Source organism: Acomys minous, assembly GCF_964271855.1.
Source record: "Acomys minous genome assembly, chromosome: 10".
NCBI classification, from domain to species: domain Eukaryota; kingdom Metazoa; phylum Chordata; class Mammalia; order Rodentia; family Muridae; genus Acomys; species Acomys minous.
The window spans coordinates 33032107-33046479 of NC_140491.1; the positions used below are offsets into that span (position 1 = coordinate 33032107).

The 14373-nt window shown below is 50.8% G+C and overlaps 1 long non-coding RNA gene across 1 annotated transcript; it reads left to right on the forward strand.

Moving 5' to 3' along the window:
• Positions 1–5207: 5207 nt before the first annotated feature.
• On the forward strand, positions 5208–12378 carry LOC311607082. The gene is made up of 2 exons (XR_014782526.1): positions 5208–5358; positions 12223–12378. It is a non-coding gene; the product is annotated as an uncharacterized lncRNA (long non-coding RNA).
• The last annotated feature ends 1995 nt before the right edge of the window (positions 12379–14373 follow it).

Genomic DNA, 14373 nt, shown 5'->3' on the forward strand with positions numbered 1-14373 from the left:
CCGACCCTCAGCTTCTCCTCAACTTCTCAGCTTCTCTCCCCTCAATTTCTTCACTGAACCTCAGCTTCTCCCCAACTTTTCAGCTTCTCTTCAGCCCCAAAGCTTCTCCCAGGACACTCAGAGTCTCCTCAGGTTCTCCCCTGGGGCTGAAGAACCTCAGTCTCTCCCAAAGTCTCCGCTCACACCCACCAACATCCTAGGACCACAGGTTCCTGGCATTGGGACCTGCCCAACCAGGCCTCACCAGTGCCCTTCTCCTAGCCCAGGCATGAGTCAAGACCCTCAGGAGCCACTCTGACCACCTCCCTCTTCCCTTTCCTAGCCTCCCACTCCTGAGATGTGTAACTGGATCTACATTCCCAGCAGTCCTCCCTGCTCCACCTGATCCTCCTCCCAGGTAGGCACGCCAACTATAACCCAGCATCTCAGACCTCCTAATCCCACTGGGGTCTGGGCCTGCCCCCAACACCTCCTGCGGTAAAGCCCTACTGACACCAAGCCCCTCACTCTATGCTCCATGAGGTTCCGTCCCTAACAACTTCCTCCTCCTTTCACCTGACTCTCAACTGCTGGGCTTCCCTATCTCCCCAAGGCCGGTGTGTCCTGGGACCCAGAGACCCTCAGTAAACCCCACAACCACTCTCACAAGGAAAATGATGGGTTTAAACAGATGTGGTGGGAATCCTGCCCCACCTGCATGCTGATGGTCAATGTCCAAGTCACTATACCTTTCTTAATCTTCATCTCTAAAGTCAAGGAAAAAAATTCAAAAGACAGGCTGGTTCTGAAGATTCAGGACATCTCCTGAGCCTCACCTGGGGCAGAGGTTGAGACAAAATGGAGCTCGCTGGATGGAGTCCCCTAACACTATAATCCAACAGTGAATGAAGACCTCACAGGGCGGCTGCCACTTCCACAAGAGCCTTGACTTCCTGTCATCTTGAGAACACCTTGAGAGAGGACTTTGCCTTCCCTGGCCACATCCCCTCAAGACCTTCCTGCAGTCTGATGCTTGGCAGAATCCCAGGAAACCTGCAAAGAGCTGCATGAGAACTGTTTCTCCCTCTTTGGTTTTCTAGAAAACAGTAAGTTGGACTTAATTGTCCCCCCTCCCTTACTGTTTTCTGGAAGTCACTGTAGAAGCCCCCAGGCCCTGAGAATAGCATTCAGGTTCCGGTCTGTACATTTCTAGCTGTTATTCAGCTTAAACCCCATTTTAATTTTCTCCTCCCTGACTCCTGTACAGAAATGTGTTGGTTATTTAACAAATATTTAGGGATTTCCCCAACACTCTGTGCCAGTAAAACAGATTTCTCATCTAATCCCACTAAGGACAGAGAACACACTTGAAATGATTTGAGTCATTTTGAATTCCTGAGTCTTGCTTTGTTACTGAGGACCTAGCCTGTCACGGACACGGTTCTGCACAGTTGCTGGGCAGAATGCCTTCGAAGTCCACCAGGACTCTGTCCTTTCTGGTTTCCTGTCGCTTGTACCAGTGTTTGGGAGAGAAGCGCTGATGTGTCTGATGATAACTGTGTGTTTCTTTGTCTCTCTTGAGCATCTCTAGCTCCCTGTGTTGCTGAAGGCTCTGGCTGAGCTAAGGCATATCAGATCAGAGCAGTTGCACTCTTTGTTAAACCGGCCTGGATGTCACTGTTGATGGTCTGTAGGCTGAGACCTTTGCTGCCTGGCCCCCAGACACCTGTCAGCAGTCATTGGATCGCAGCCCTACCTTTCACTGCTGTCCTCGGCTCCACAAAAGCAGCTTTGGTGACCGCTGCCACTTTGGCAGGCTCTCACTGTTCGTTCACACTGGCTATTGCATCTAGCCATCACCTTGCCAGCTCTTGCCTCCAACTCTGCCTTCTTTGTCGTGAACTGAGCTGTGATTGGGTCCTGTCCTATATCTTGTGCTGGTCTATAAGCAAGCCCATCTTGGTTGGTGCCTGGGCAGCCTCTGTTGGCAGTAACCTGGTTCTTGCTCGCCACTGCCCTCCATGGTGGCTCTCAATGGTGAGTGACAGTTGTGTCCTGAACATCACAGGATCATGTGTTCCCCTGGAATTGCAGTTTTGTTAGTTGTTCCCTAAGATGTTGTCTGGAAGTGGAAATCACCTTAAATATTTTCTAAAAACTGAACTTGAATGGGCTGCCCACCATCAACATCCTTTAAAGAATGTGTGCATATGTGCACGTACACACACACACACACACACACACACACACACACATACACACACACCCCCCTTTGGCCACTGCCCTCTCCCAGTCTCCCTTTAGACTTCAGCTGCTTGTGGGCACCTCCATGTGCCACGTAAGTGTGACACCTTCTTCCACCATAAACAGCTCACCCTCTGCTCCGCTGCCACACCTGACTGGGGCTTCACCAAGAGTGTGGCCATGTCCACCACCTGGTGCAGGACATGGTGAGTGCTGAGATTCTGTGGGCTTGTTTGCCAGGTTAGCTGATCCATGTGGTCTGGGGCCTTTCCTGGTGGGGGAAAAAAACTGCATGGAAGCAGAGCACCCTGGGCTGAGTAGGCTCTTAGGTAGGTCCTGGCTTTACAGGTTCCCAGCTACGGAGTCAGGAGGACACTATGTAAGCGCTGACACAGGGGTAGCATGCATGTGTGCAGCATGGCCCACACAGGCCCCAGTCAAGTAGCCTGAGAAGCTTCCTCATCTCTATGGTATCACTAGGGGCCACTTCCCTGGATGTCTCAGCAACCCCCAAAAACCTGGTGTCTGTTGGGTCCTCTCCCTGTTCTCCTAGGTCCCAGCTCACTCAGCTCCTCCTGAAGCCTGCTCCGGGCCCAGTGAACAGGCATCTGACACAGTTGATCAAGCTGTAAATGATTGGGGCAGGAGAAGTAACAGGTTATGGGGGCCTTTGACCTGGAGAAAGGCAGCACTGTGGGAAGGATAGGGAGGGCCCATCTGAGTGACCGTGTAGCCTGCCTCACAGGGCCTTGGGCACAGACCTAAGGAAGTACCTATGCACATACCTGCATGTCAAAAAAGCTACGTCGTGGCCTATGAAGATGGGAAGGGGGGGCACTACTTGGGGAGGGGGGGGACTTGTCCCAGAGGAAGTACAGACAGGTGTGGGCACTGACCTGGTTGCAGACAGAGATTTCTTTTATGACAACTGTGGTACTGTGCTATTCTCTCTCTCTCTCTCTCTCTCTCTCTCTCTCTCTCTCTCTCTCTCTCTCTCTCTCTCTCTCTCTCTCCTTTGCATTGGGCACAACACTCCTAAAGTCTTTGCAATCTCCAGAGAGCCAAGAGTGCCTGGAGTACCAGGGAGGTGACTGGTGACTTCAGGATGGGGCTGGTCACCAGACAAACCAGGGAAGAATCAGAGAATTGGATAGTGAACCCTCTTCCTCCTGGAGGGTAAGCAGCCCAGAGTCAGGGAGCAAGACGGCTGCATCCTCCAGGTCAGTAATACAGTCATTGATGCCTATGAAATAAAGTCATGGGAAGACATGAAGCACACGTTCCTGTGAGCTTCAGACTGGCTGAACAGCTGGAGGTGTCTATGGTGGGGCCCCGGGTGGCTGTGGCCTTACTCTGTCTGTCTGTCTGTCTCCTTTACAAAGTCCTTAGCAGCCACAGGGTAAAGATAGGTAAAGTATTTCCCTAGAGTGTGGGACCTGCTCTAGAAAATTAATACTGCAAAGGGTCCTGGGCACCCCTATTTGTCAATTGTTTATGTTGCAGAAGGGACTGACACCCACCTTATGATGCGTGGCACCATCTCAAGTGGGTGGCATTGGGACTACAGGTGTGGGGCACTGCCAGACAGCTGCTGGATGCCACGGTTTGGTGGTCAGGCAAACATGGGAGCAACAGCTTGGGGTTTTTTTGTCTTCACCATCTGCAAGGGCCTGTGATTCCCCATTCCAGGAAAGAGTGCAGCATCTACGGTTGGCCTCTGCACTTCAGGTAGCTCCTCGGCCTCTTCCTCCATTGTGAGGTTACGAATAGCTTTGAGTCTGTTTTGTTTGAGCCTGGGTTAAAGATGCCTTTCAGATTTATGGAGACAGGTTTGCAGACTAGAATTTTACAGTTCGCTCCTAGAAATGATTTTATTTTGTTACATAACGTGGAGTCAGCATCTTTAGACCCAGGGAAGCAAGCAGCCTGCACCCTACTCCAGGCCTGCAAGCTCTGTCCCATCCTCCTAAACCCTCTCTGTCTGGACCCCAGCCTCTAAAGTGGCTCCAGGCAGGTAGCCTAGTAGTCGCAGGCATGCCTCAGTCAGAACTCAGAGGTGAGTGTGAGGACCCCAGGAGAAGCAGAGAAGAGCCCCTCCCCTGCTCATCCGAGGAGCTGGAGCATGCCCCATAGGGTGTATGAGAGGAGGGGGTGCTGTAATTCCTGTGAGAGGCATGCTCAGTGGGAGGAGAGGGGACGAGGGCAGAGTCTCTGCACACAGCCCTCAGCAGCACAGTGCCCCTGGGGGAGGAGCACTGCCCTGACCCCAGAAGCTTCTCAGAGTGACCTGCCTGTACTCAGATGCACTCTCTGAGATGCTGCTTTCATAACTTGGGAGGCAGGTCAGGCTCCCAGCCAGATTTGCAGAAAGGGCCACCCAGGGTCAGAGTGATAGTGACCAGGAAAGTGCCTGGAAGCCTCCAGGATGCCACCAAATCCCTGCTTCCAAATGCCTCTGCCTCTGAGGACTCTTGACCTCCGGGAACCTTCCTGCAGCCTCTTTAACCCTTTGAGTAACCCACACATACATACATATATAGATACACTTACTGTGTGGAGTATCTTGTGTAAACTGAGGGTTCATATTAGAAATAAAGATTTGACTAAAAGAAACCCATGCCCTCCTTAGCCAGTGACCAAGGAAAATGGAGACAGCTTGGCCCTTTGCCACAGAGGAAACTTGGAAGCCTGTGAACTTTTACTGTTATTCAATTAATGTTTGATACTGTGGAAATGCACAGATGTGACTTCATTTCTGCCATTGTGCACTCACCGAGCGTGTCATTGTTAACACCTTTTCCTGGGGGGTTGTGAGGAAAGTGAACATCATCTCTACCAGCAATCTTGGCCTTGGTTATGTTGAAGTTCCTTGGCTTCCATTCAGCGTCAAAGGTGAACTTCCTCCCAGATCAGAGTCGCCTCTGCCCACAGAGGAGGAGGAGGAGGAGGGCCTGGGAGGAACCACATGCTCACATTTCCTCAGCCTGGGCTGACCAGTAGGCAGCAGAAACAGCAGCCTCAACAGAATCTGGCCAGGAGAGTCACCTGACACCACGACAGCCAGCGAGTAACACAGAAGGCCAGTTCAATATTCCAACTTCAAGAAATGAACTCCATTTGGCAAGAACAGAGCCCGTAACCGGAGCCATGTGAGTGGGTTCTAGCTGCTGGGGCTTGAAGCAAAGCTCTCCTGTTGGTTTTATAGAAGCTGGGAATTCAAAGGTGTCGGCAGGGCACCTGCTTTCTGGAGCTCGGAGGAGCCTTCCTTTTCCTGCCCCGGAGCTCCAGCTGTTCCTGGCTCCTGGCCGTATCCATCCTGTCTCTACCTCTGTCTGCACATGGCCCCCTGCTTCTCGGTGACTCTTGTCTAATTTTCCCTCCTGTGAAGACATCTGTCACTGGATCTAGGGCCAGCACAAGCCGGTTTCTCATTTTCACTCATCTTATCTGCAAAGATTCTGTTTCTAAATAAGGTCCACTGAGTTTGAGGGACACACAGTGAATCTGAGGCCAAATTGGCTTCCACCCTTCCATAGTTCTTGTGCAGGCTGAGAGCCACAGGGTGCCACCACCATGCCCAGCTAAGCAGGAACCCTGGGCAGAGGCCCCAGCAGGACAGACAGTGGCTAGAGGCAGAGGCTATCTTCTCCTCTTCCTCCCCTTCCTATGGAAAGTTCCAGGTGGGTATCATGTATAGGTGAGCAAGGACACCCTAGGGAAACTGCTCCGGGAGTAGGGGACAGGGAAGAAGCCTGCAGCCCACTCTTTACCCTCAGGAGGTTCACAGGAGTGGGGGTGGGGTGTTTGGAAGGTGACAGAGAATGTCTCCAAACCACGCAGAAGCCTCCAAGGACCGGTTGTTAAAGAGCAGCCGCCGTGTTCCTCCAGTCCCAGACTCAGCTTGATAATGCCAGGCATTCAGAGGCGTGTTTACTGTCTCTCTCTCTCTCTCTCTGGGCCCTGGAGTGTTGAAGCATGGGCAATGGCAGGGCTGATGGCTGTGTAGACTGCTTCCCCCTTACAGGTGCATGTGGCAAGGCACAGGGACTCCGTGTTTCTGTGATGTTTAGTGGCCCATGACTGACAGCAGCTCTCATCTGTCACCACACAGAAAGGTTTGATCTCTGCGTTATTTCACTGTGGGGCTCCCATCAGGAGATGCCGCTGCCGCAGGCTTGCTGTGAAAATTAACCTCTTGGCCCTATTGGTTTCTGCCCTAAGTAAACAGTGACCACTGGCTTGGGTCACAGTCAGGTTATGACTAAGATTTGTGTGGGGTCAGGACAAATGTCCTTACCCCTCAGAGAAGAGCCAACCTCATCTTCCTCATCTTGCACAACCCAGCTTACACCCTACTCCCCACACCAGCCTGTACCACCGAGCACCACCCTACCTTGAGGCCCAGCTCCTCTCAGACTCGCATAGCCCCTCTCATAGGTCCATGTGTACCCTGGGCTCTCCCAACTCTCCCTGGGACAGGTTCACCCGTGTGCCTGTGACAGGTAGGGCAGGAACCAACTGCTGGCTAGGGAACCAGTCTCTGCTCCCTGGGCCCCCATCTTTGCCTCCAGACCTCTCCCAACTCCAGTCACCCAGCAGCCTCCTGGCTTCAGGGAAAACCATGCTTCCTAAGAGGCTGATCACCTCTGATAGGTGACAGAAATGCCTTCTGCGTGCTCCAGAGGGTTGGGGGAAGGGAGCATCCACACAGAGAAAGCAAAGCCAGGAAGAGTAGCTAGCCCACCACAGCTGCTGCCCCTACTTTCTCAGGGAGAAGCAGCTAGGCTACAGTGACCCGCCTCCCCTTTGCTCCAGTGGTTCCAAGCCTCCTGGCCCATGGCAGAGCTACAGCCCCACCCCAGGCTGCAGCCCAGTCCAATGAGGCAGCCCCAAAATTCCATGCTATAGCGTTCACCTTCAACCTCACCTTTCTCCCACAACCAAGACCCCCCAAAGCAACATGGTGTCCTCTTAAGCCCCAAGGCTTCTAGAAGTCATGAGCCCCCACCCCACTTTGCTACACTCTGCCAACCCCCAGAGGACTTTAAACACAGCCATCCCTTAGTGAGTCCAACATAAGCAAGGACTCTTCTCTCTAGATCCAGTAGCTGCCTGGAAACCATCACTCTTTCCCACTACCCACCTTCACCCCTCACTCTGCCTCCTTTGTACCTCAGCCTCCATCCCTACAAGGGTCCCATCTCCAACCCACCTCCAAGAACAAGTCCACACATCCCAAGTAGACACCTCTGCCATCCAGGACTCCCAACTCAGTCAAGGGCAACCCACATGCAAGCAAAGTAAGACAAGGCAGCCAGGGTGAGCTCTGGGCAGAAAACAAGGGGCCTCTAAGAGCCACAACCTGGGCTGACACCCCCTTGGGCTTGTCTGACCAGGCCCCAGGAGCCCACCTGTCAGGAAGCATGTTAGGTCTGGGAGCATTAAGCCTTAAGAAGGCAGCTGAGACACTTCAGTAGGGCTTTGGTGCACGGGTAGAAGTTGTTCTTCTCCTGACGTCTTGGCTACTTGCACTTTGGTGGCCTCCCTGCTCTGTGTACCTCTGCATGTGTTAAATGTGTCCTTCTCCGTGGGGTCCTCAAAGCTCTGGTCTCTGTGGGCGGTTTCAAACCTGCTGTCCTGTCCCCAGGAGATTCTCCCACTTAGGATTCTCTTGGCTTGCATCAGCTGTGCTCACAGGCCCTCCCACATTCCACCCCCTCCCTCACCCCTTCCCTCAACGCTAGACTCAACCTTTCCTTTAAAAAAATTAATTTTTGCCAGGCATGGTGGCACACACCTTTAATCCCAGCACTTGGGAGGCAGAGGCAGGCGGATCACTGTGAGTTCAAGGCCAGCCTGGTCTACAAAGTGAGTCCAGGACAGCCAAGGCTACACAGAGAAACCCTGTCTGGAAAAACCAAAAAAAAAAAAAAATTTTTTTTATTTCATATGGGCGTTTTGCCTGCACATGTGTCTTGCACCATTTGTGTGCCTGGTGTCCATGAAGCCAAAAGAGGAAGTCGTACCCCTGCCCTTTACAGGGGTTGTAAGCACCTTGTGGGTTCTGGGAACTGAACCCAGGTCCTGTGGAAGAGCAGTGGGTATTTCTCTCTCTCTCTCTCTCTCTCTCTCTCTCTCTCTCTCTCTCTCTCTCTCTCTCCACACATAAACACACACACACACAGAGAGAGAGAGAGAGACAGAGAGACAGAGAGAGACAGAGAGACAGAGAGACAGAGAGAGATTTTTTTTATAGTCCCATGGACTCTTCTTTCACAACTCTGACCTCCCAGAATTGCCACAACCTGTGATGGCATGCCCACATCTGGGTCTATTTTTCTCACCCAGCAGGCAGGGGGTTCTTGGGAAGTGGGACTCAGAACTAGCCTCTCCCTGTACTCCTGAGGAAGGCCTGGCCCAGGATGGGGCTCAGAGAAGGAATGTTATGGTGCTCATCTCAAAGTTGATGACTTGGTTGAGTCAGCACAGCCTGTGGAGCTCTGCAGTTCAAATTCTGTCTGGGGAATAATTCTCTTTCTGCTCTGGCCCAGTTATGTCCCCAGTTTCTGGGCAAAGCTGCTGAGTGATGTTCTGAGGATGTCTGTGGTAGCAGGCTGACAGCTGGCAGCATGCAGGATCTCCACCACAAGCTGCCTGGAGACACCCCCATGTCATAAGGCCCTCTACCTGTGCTACCTCTGCAGCCTGGGGCAAGAGACCAGTCCCAGCACAGGCTGAAGCCCTGTGTCCCTTGTGATAAAGACGGGACTGGTGTTGAGTTATGAGTTTGAGAATGTTATTAGCACATGCCAGACTCAAGTGAGGATCTCAGAAATGGACCCCCTGGATCCAGACAGATGGTCCCAGGCCTGCTCTTCCCACCAGCTAAGCCGTCTGCCTGAAGGCAACCATATCCCCCATCTGAACCTCAGCTTCTCCTGAAGTAGCTCTTTCTCCAACTGAGAGGATTCAAAGACACAGCTCAAGCATCATCTAGAGACCCAGAGGGCCAGGGTAGCTGAGATGTTGCTGGGTTGTGTTAAGGACAAGAGTCCTCTATCCTTAGAAACTTCAAGCCTCAAGGATCCCAAGATAGACATAAGAGGCTCATATGCAGTCATGCACACAGGCCCATGCATGTACTCACACACATGTGCACACGTGCATACTCACACTAGCCAGCTCTCTAGAGCTAATAGGTGAGGGCCAGCCTTCCACCAGCCTTGCCTGCCCAGCCTGGAGGGATGTGTGGAGATGTCCTGGGAGGAACCAGTGTGTGTAGAATTCAGAGGGTCCCAGCCCAGGGCACTGTCCTGGACCAGGCCTACCTACTCTAGTCAGAAGAGGCTGCAACAGAGGCTGTCCCAACCAGAACAAAGCCCCTACCATCCAGGGGAGGTGGCTTTCAGTGCTAGGGGAGAGAGGCAGCTCAGGGACAGCCACACATGTGAAGACAGGTCAAGAAAGCCCCAAAACTTTCTGACTGCTGGAGGGAATCATCTAACAGCCTCTAAGAGCAGGTACCCTACCTTTTGGCAACTGTGCAGAACAATGCCTTCAGTTTCACCCCTGAGTTCTCAGGCAGCCCAGGCTCTGGCTCTAAGAGCTGAGGAACACCGTTTCTAGGTAACCAGCAGTCACCTAAGTTGGCCTTGCCACAGCTATCTAAGAAGGTCCACTCCCTAGAAGAGCATGCTGGTTCTCCACTCCCTTGGGTCAGGACCGCCTCAGAGATAAGGAGAGAGAGTGGGGAGGCAAAATGTCCCATCCAGATCCGGTAAGCCCTGAGGTACAGCAGCCGGAGAAACTGCCAGTCCTCCAGCTCCACAGCCACCTCTCTGACTACCACCTACCTACCTACCGTCTACTACCTCAGCCCCTAGCCAACTCCCCACACATCCACTTTAAACCCTCAGCCTTACTGTCAGCCACCCTCCATCAGCCTTTCTCATCCCAGTCCCTCCTGCCACACATTATGGCCACTCCAACCACTCCTACCCACATAAACACAAACAAACCTATTCATTCTCGTGTGACCAGACAGCCACACACCCCCAAACATCATGAATATGCAAATCTATCTACACATTGTACACCTAAAAACTAACTAGTCACTAGACACAGCAGCTACCTAGTAAGAGTATGTCTATACAACCATCAAAAAGCCACTGATGCACTCAGACACCCACTGATTCGTGCACCCCAATTCTGACCACCAGGGCAACCATCTACTGAAGAACACAGTGGAATACCAATCAACACACCCCACCATTGGCTCAGCTGGTCCCCCATCCTCTTACCCACACCATCAATGCGTGTCTAGGCCACGTCTGGCCATCCTATCCTGGGGCATTCATCACCCATTCTGTTTATCCACCCTCCAGAACTTGTTTCTAACCCCCCACCCCAGGGTGATTAGCTTGTCTGCTACCCTTGTACCCCAAAGAGCTATCTATTAGAACAAAATGACCTGCTTTTCTCTGTACAGCACAAGGCAAGCTCTGTCAAGCGCGAACAGAGAGAAATGTGACCGGTCTCATGAAGCTTTCAGACGCAGTAAACATCAGGCTTTAGCTTCAGAAAAGAAAAACTGAAAAAAAAATAGTAATAATAATTCCTAACTGCAAATGAAACAAACGAATGCGGCTGGGTTTGGAAGTTCCTCCTGTCAACCCAGCATTTAGGAAGCAGAGGTAACAGGATCCCAAATTTGAGTCTAGCCTAAGATATAAACCAAACCCTGTGAGAGAGGCAGATGAGGAAGAGGAAGGGCGGGAGGGCGGGGGAAGAGAGGGAGGAAGCAAAGAAGCAGATGAAATAAGTACTGGGCAGATAAGACGAAGTAGGAAAATTTAAAAAGTGCCTATAGACATAATAGAAGAAAACTTCCTAATTCTTGGAAGTGAAGTCCTGGGAAGAAGAACACAGAGAGCAGTATTTAGAGAACAGTGTGGCACAGTGCTTCCATTTCATGAAAAAGATCTGTGAAAAAATGTGAACGCAAAGATAAATCCATTATCTTAAAAACACCTAAAATTAAGCCTAAATCATGTCTTCTACTGAAAGGTGTCTGGAGACCATGGGGTAATTGACCCTCGTATATCAGGCCCGAAGCTTTCCAGCCATCTATGAAGGTTCCAGAGTGATGCCCATCACCTCACTCCATGGGAGCTGCTTGACCAAGGCACCCATTTAAACAAAACACTCAGGGTCACCAAAACAACTAAGGATCCTGGAGCTAGAGAGAATAAAACAACAGCAGCTACTGGGAGAAAGCTTGCAGCCGACACAAGTTTAAATAAACTTACAACAATGCCAGCAAAATAGAATGCATTACAAAAGAGCAGGGTATTTAAATTTGAGGCAAGATGGTTTGTAGTTCTGTGGAAATTAACGCACCTGGAAAAGGGAGGGCAGGGACAAAAAGGAGAGGCTCCGACTCCCTGTTTCTTGCAAAATGGAGCCCAAAATAGCTGCTTAGATTTTGATTATTAACTAAGTAAAGCTTCAAGACTATTTTAAAAATAAGAGTAGAATCGTGAATAGAAAGGGGGGGGGGAGGTGGGAGCTGTAAGTCTACAAGATGAAGAGAAGGGTGGGAGACGGGAGAGGGAGCAGGGAGACAGGAGAGAAACAGCACAGTGCTGAAACAGTTTCAGCCCATATTCACTCCACGGCCTCCCACTTGTGAGTGATGCCATAAAACAAAAGAATGCAGAGGGTTTAATATGAAAAGATGGCAAAAACCAAGAAGGCTGGTCAGGGAATCCACATCACAATATTGAAGTAACAACAACAAATGAAGGTGGTAACATTTGTGAGTTAATTAACTAACAAATACGGACACAACAGAGGGAGGAGAGGAGAGGAGAGAGAGAGAGAGAGAGAGAGAGAGAGAGAGAGAGAGAGAGAGAGGGAGGCAGGGAAAGAGAGAGATTATTACAAGCACAGCTCTTGTCTTTCCCCTGCTATTTACGATTCTACTCTTATTTTACTCAGAAGACCAAGATAAATAAACCAGGCATGTGATACAGGAGGCACCAGAGAGAGAGAGCTCCATAGCGCCGATGCTGCAGAGACGAGGCCCAGGAGCTGCAGCATATTCACACAGTCATTTACGTGCAAAGAAAATCTCGATAAATATTTAAGATGAAATTTTACATGACTCCTGTTTTTCTTAATACAACGAAGCTACAAATAATAACGATGAAAACAAAACACGGAAAGACCCAGTCACTTAGAAAAAGCAGGAGTTTCGACACAAGGCAGACACAAAATAATATATTTGCAATAAAATAAACATCAGGGTGTCCCCCTGGGAAGAAGGAGAAATGGAGCCAAGGCTGTAATCAGGCCCCATCCATAGCCTCAGCAGCTAATGCACTTTTTGAAAGTAGCGTTAAAAAGTATGTACTTGGCATTCACCTTGGGAGCACAGGGAGCAGTTGTGGCTTAAAGGGAGTCTGGCGATAGATGGGACCTCAAAGCTCTCAGGGATACGACTGACATGAAGAGAAACATTGAGATTGAGCAAACAGTCCCTCCATGACTACACACTTTGCACAGACAAGAGTAGAGACCAAAATCACCTTGCCAGAGATGCTAAACAACCTTAGAAGAAGCCAATCAAAAGATCCAAAGGGAGATGGGGGTGTGCTTGAGGCTGGCCAGGACAGCCAGGGCTACACGAAGAAACCTTGTCTCAAAGAACCAACCGAACAACAACAAAAGGTTTTTTAAAGGAAAGGAGAGAGGGCTCAGTGCTTAAGAGCATGTGCCACTCTTGCAGAGGACCTGAGTTTGAATCCCGACACCTTCTCCGCCGGTCGTGGTGGCGCACGCCTTTAATCCCAGCACTTGGGAGGCAGAGGCAGGCGGATCGCTGTGAGTTCGAGGCCAGCCTGGTCTACAAAGTGAGTTCAGGACAGCCAAGGCTACACAGAGAAACCCTGTCTCGAAAAAACAAAAACAAAACAAAACAAAAAAAAAAAAGAATCCCGACACCCACATCAGAGAGCTATCATTCCAACTCCATGGGATCCACTGCCCTCTTCTGGCTCTCATGTGCTCATACACACACATGAATGAAGAATAAGATAACTCTTTTTAAAATACGCATGGCAAAGACCTGGGAGGCTTCTCAACTCCAGGCCCCTGTGCGTCTTTAATAAGGCCCTGGGCTTCATCCAGCGACAGATCCTTGCAGGGGGCAGCAAAGTATGTGACTCTCTTGTTTGAAAGTTTCAACAAGCAGGATGAGCAGCCACTACATCTGGAGGCCAGCTCTGACTGGGAGGTAGAGGGAGGCAGAACCAAGCAGAGTCCACTGACAGAGAAAGAGATGGGCCCAATCTGATGCTTCACTCTTGGGAAAGTACAAGCTGCCAAGGAAGCCAAAGTCTGGTGGAGGCTGAGGCACAGGGGCCTTGTATCAGTCAGCTCTGCTGCATAACAAGCACTTGCAGCTCCTCACACAGCACGAGTTGAGCATGGGCCTTTCCTGGGGGCCAGCTGATGCCAGCAGTGAATGTGGGTCATTTCCTCTGTTTCTTCTGTTTGTGGACAGTGGGCAGGTGAGACATGCTTCCCACAAGGTGTCTTAATTAGGGTTTCTATTGCTGCCGTGAAAAAACCATGGCCAAAGGCAAGTTGGGGAGGAAAGGGTTTATTTGGCTTACATATCAGCACTGCTGTTCATCGCTGAAGGGAGACAGGACAGGACTGCTAACAGGGCAGGATCCTGGAGACAGGAGCTGATGCAGAGACCGTGGAGGAGTGCTGCTTACTGGCTTGCTCCCCATGGCTTGCTCAGCCTGCTTTCTTACAGAGCCCACAAGGGCTGGGCCCTCCCTCATCAATCACTGATTAAGAAAATGCCCTACAGTTGGATATTATGGCAGCATTTCCTCAACTGAGGCTCCTTCCTCTCTGTTGACTCTGGTTTGTGTCAAATTGACACACAAAACCAGCCAGCACACACGATCAGCAGAGGAGAGCCTCTGCCAAGGCCCAGGACACGCACAGCTATTTGTGCCTCTGTCCACATTCTTCATAACTGAACCTATTCTGGGTCCAAAGTGTACCCTCTTCCCCAGGAACATGAAGTGTCCCCTGGCAAAGGACCTAGATGCAGAAAATAATCTGTCTATA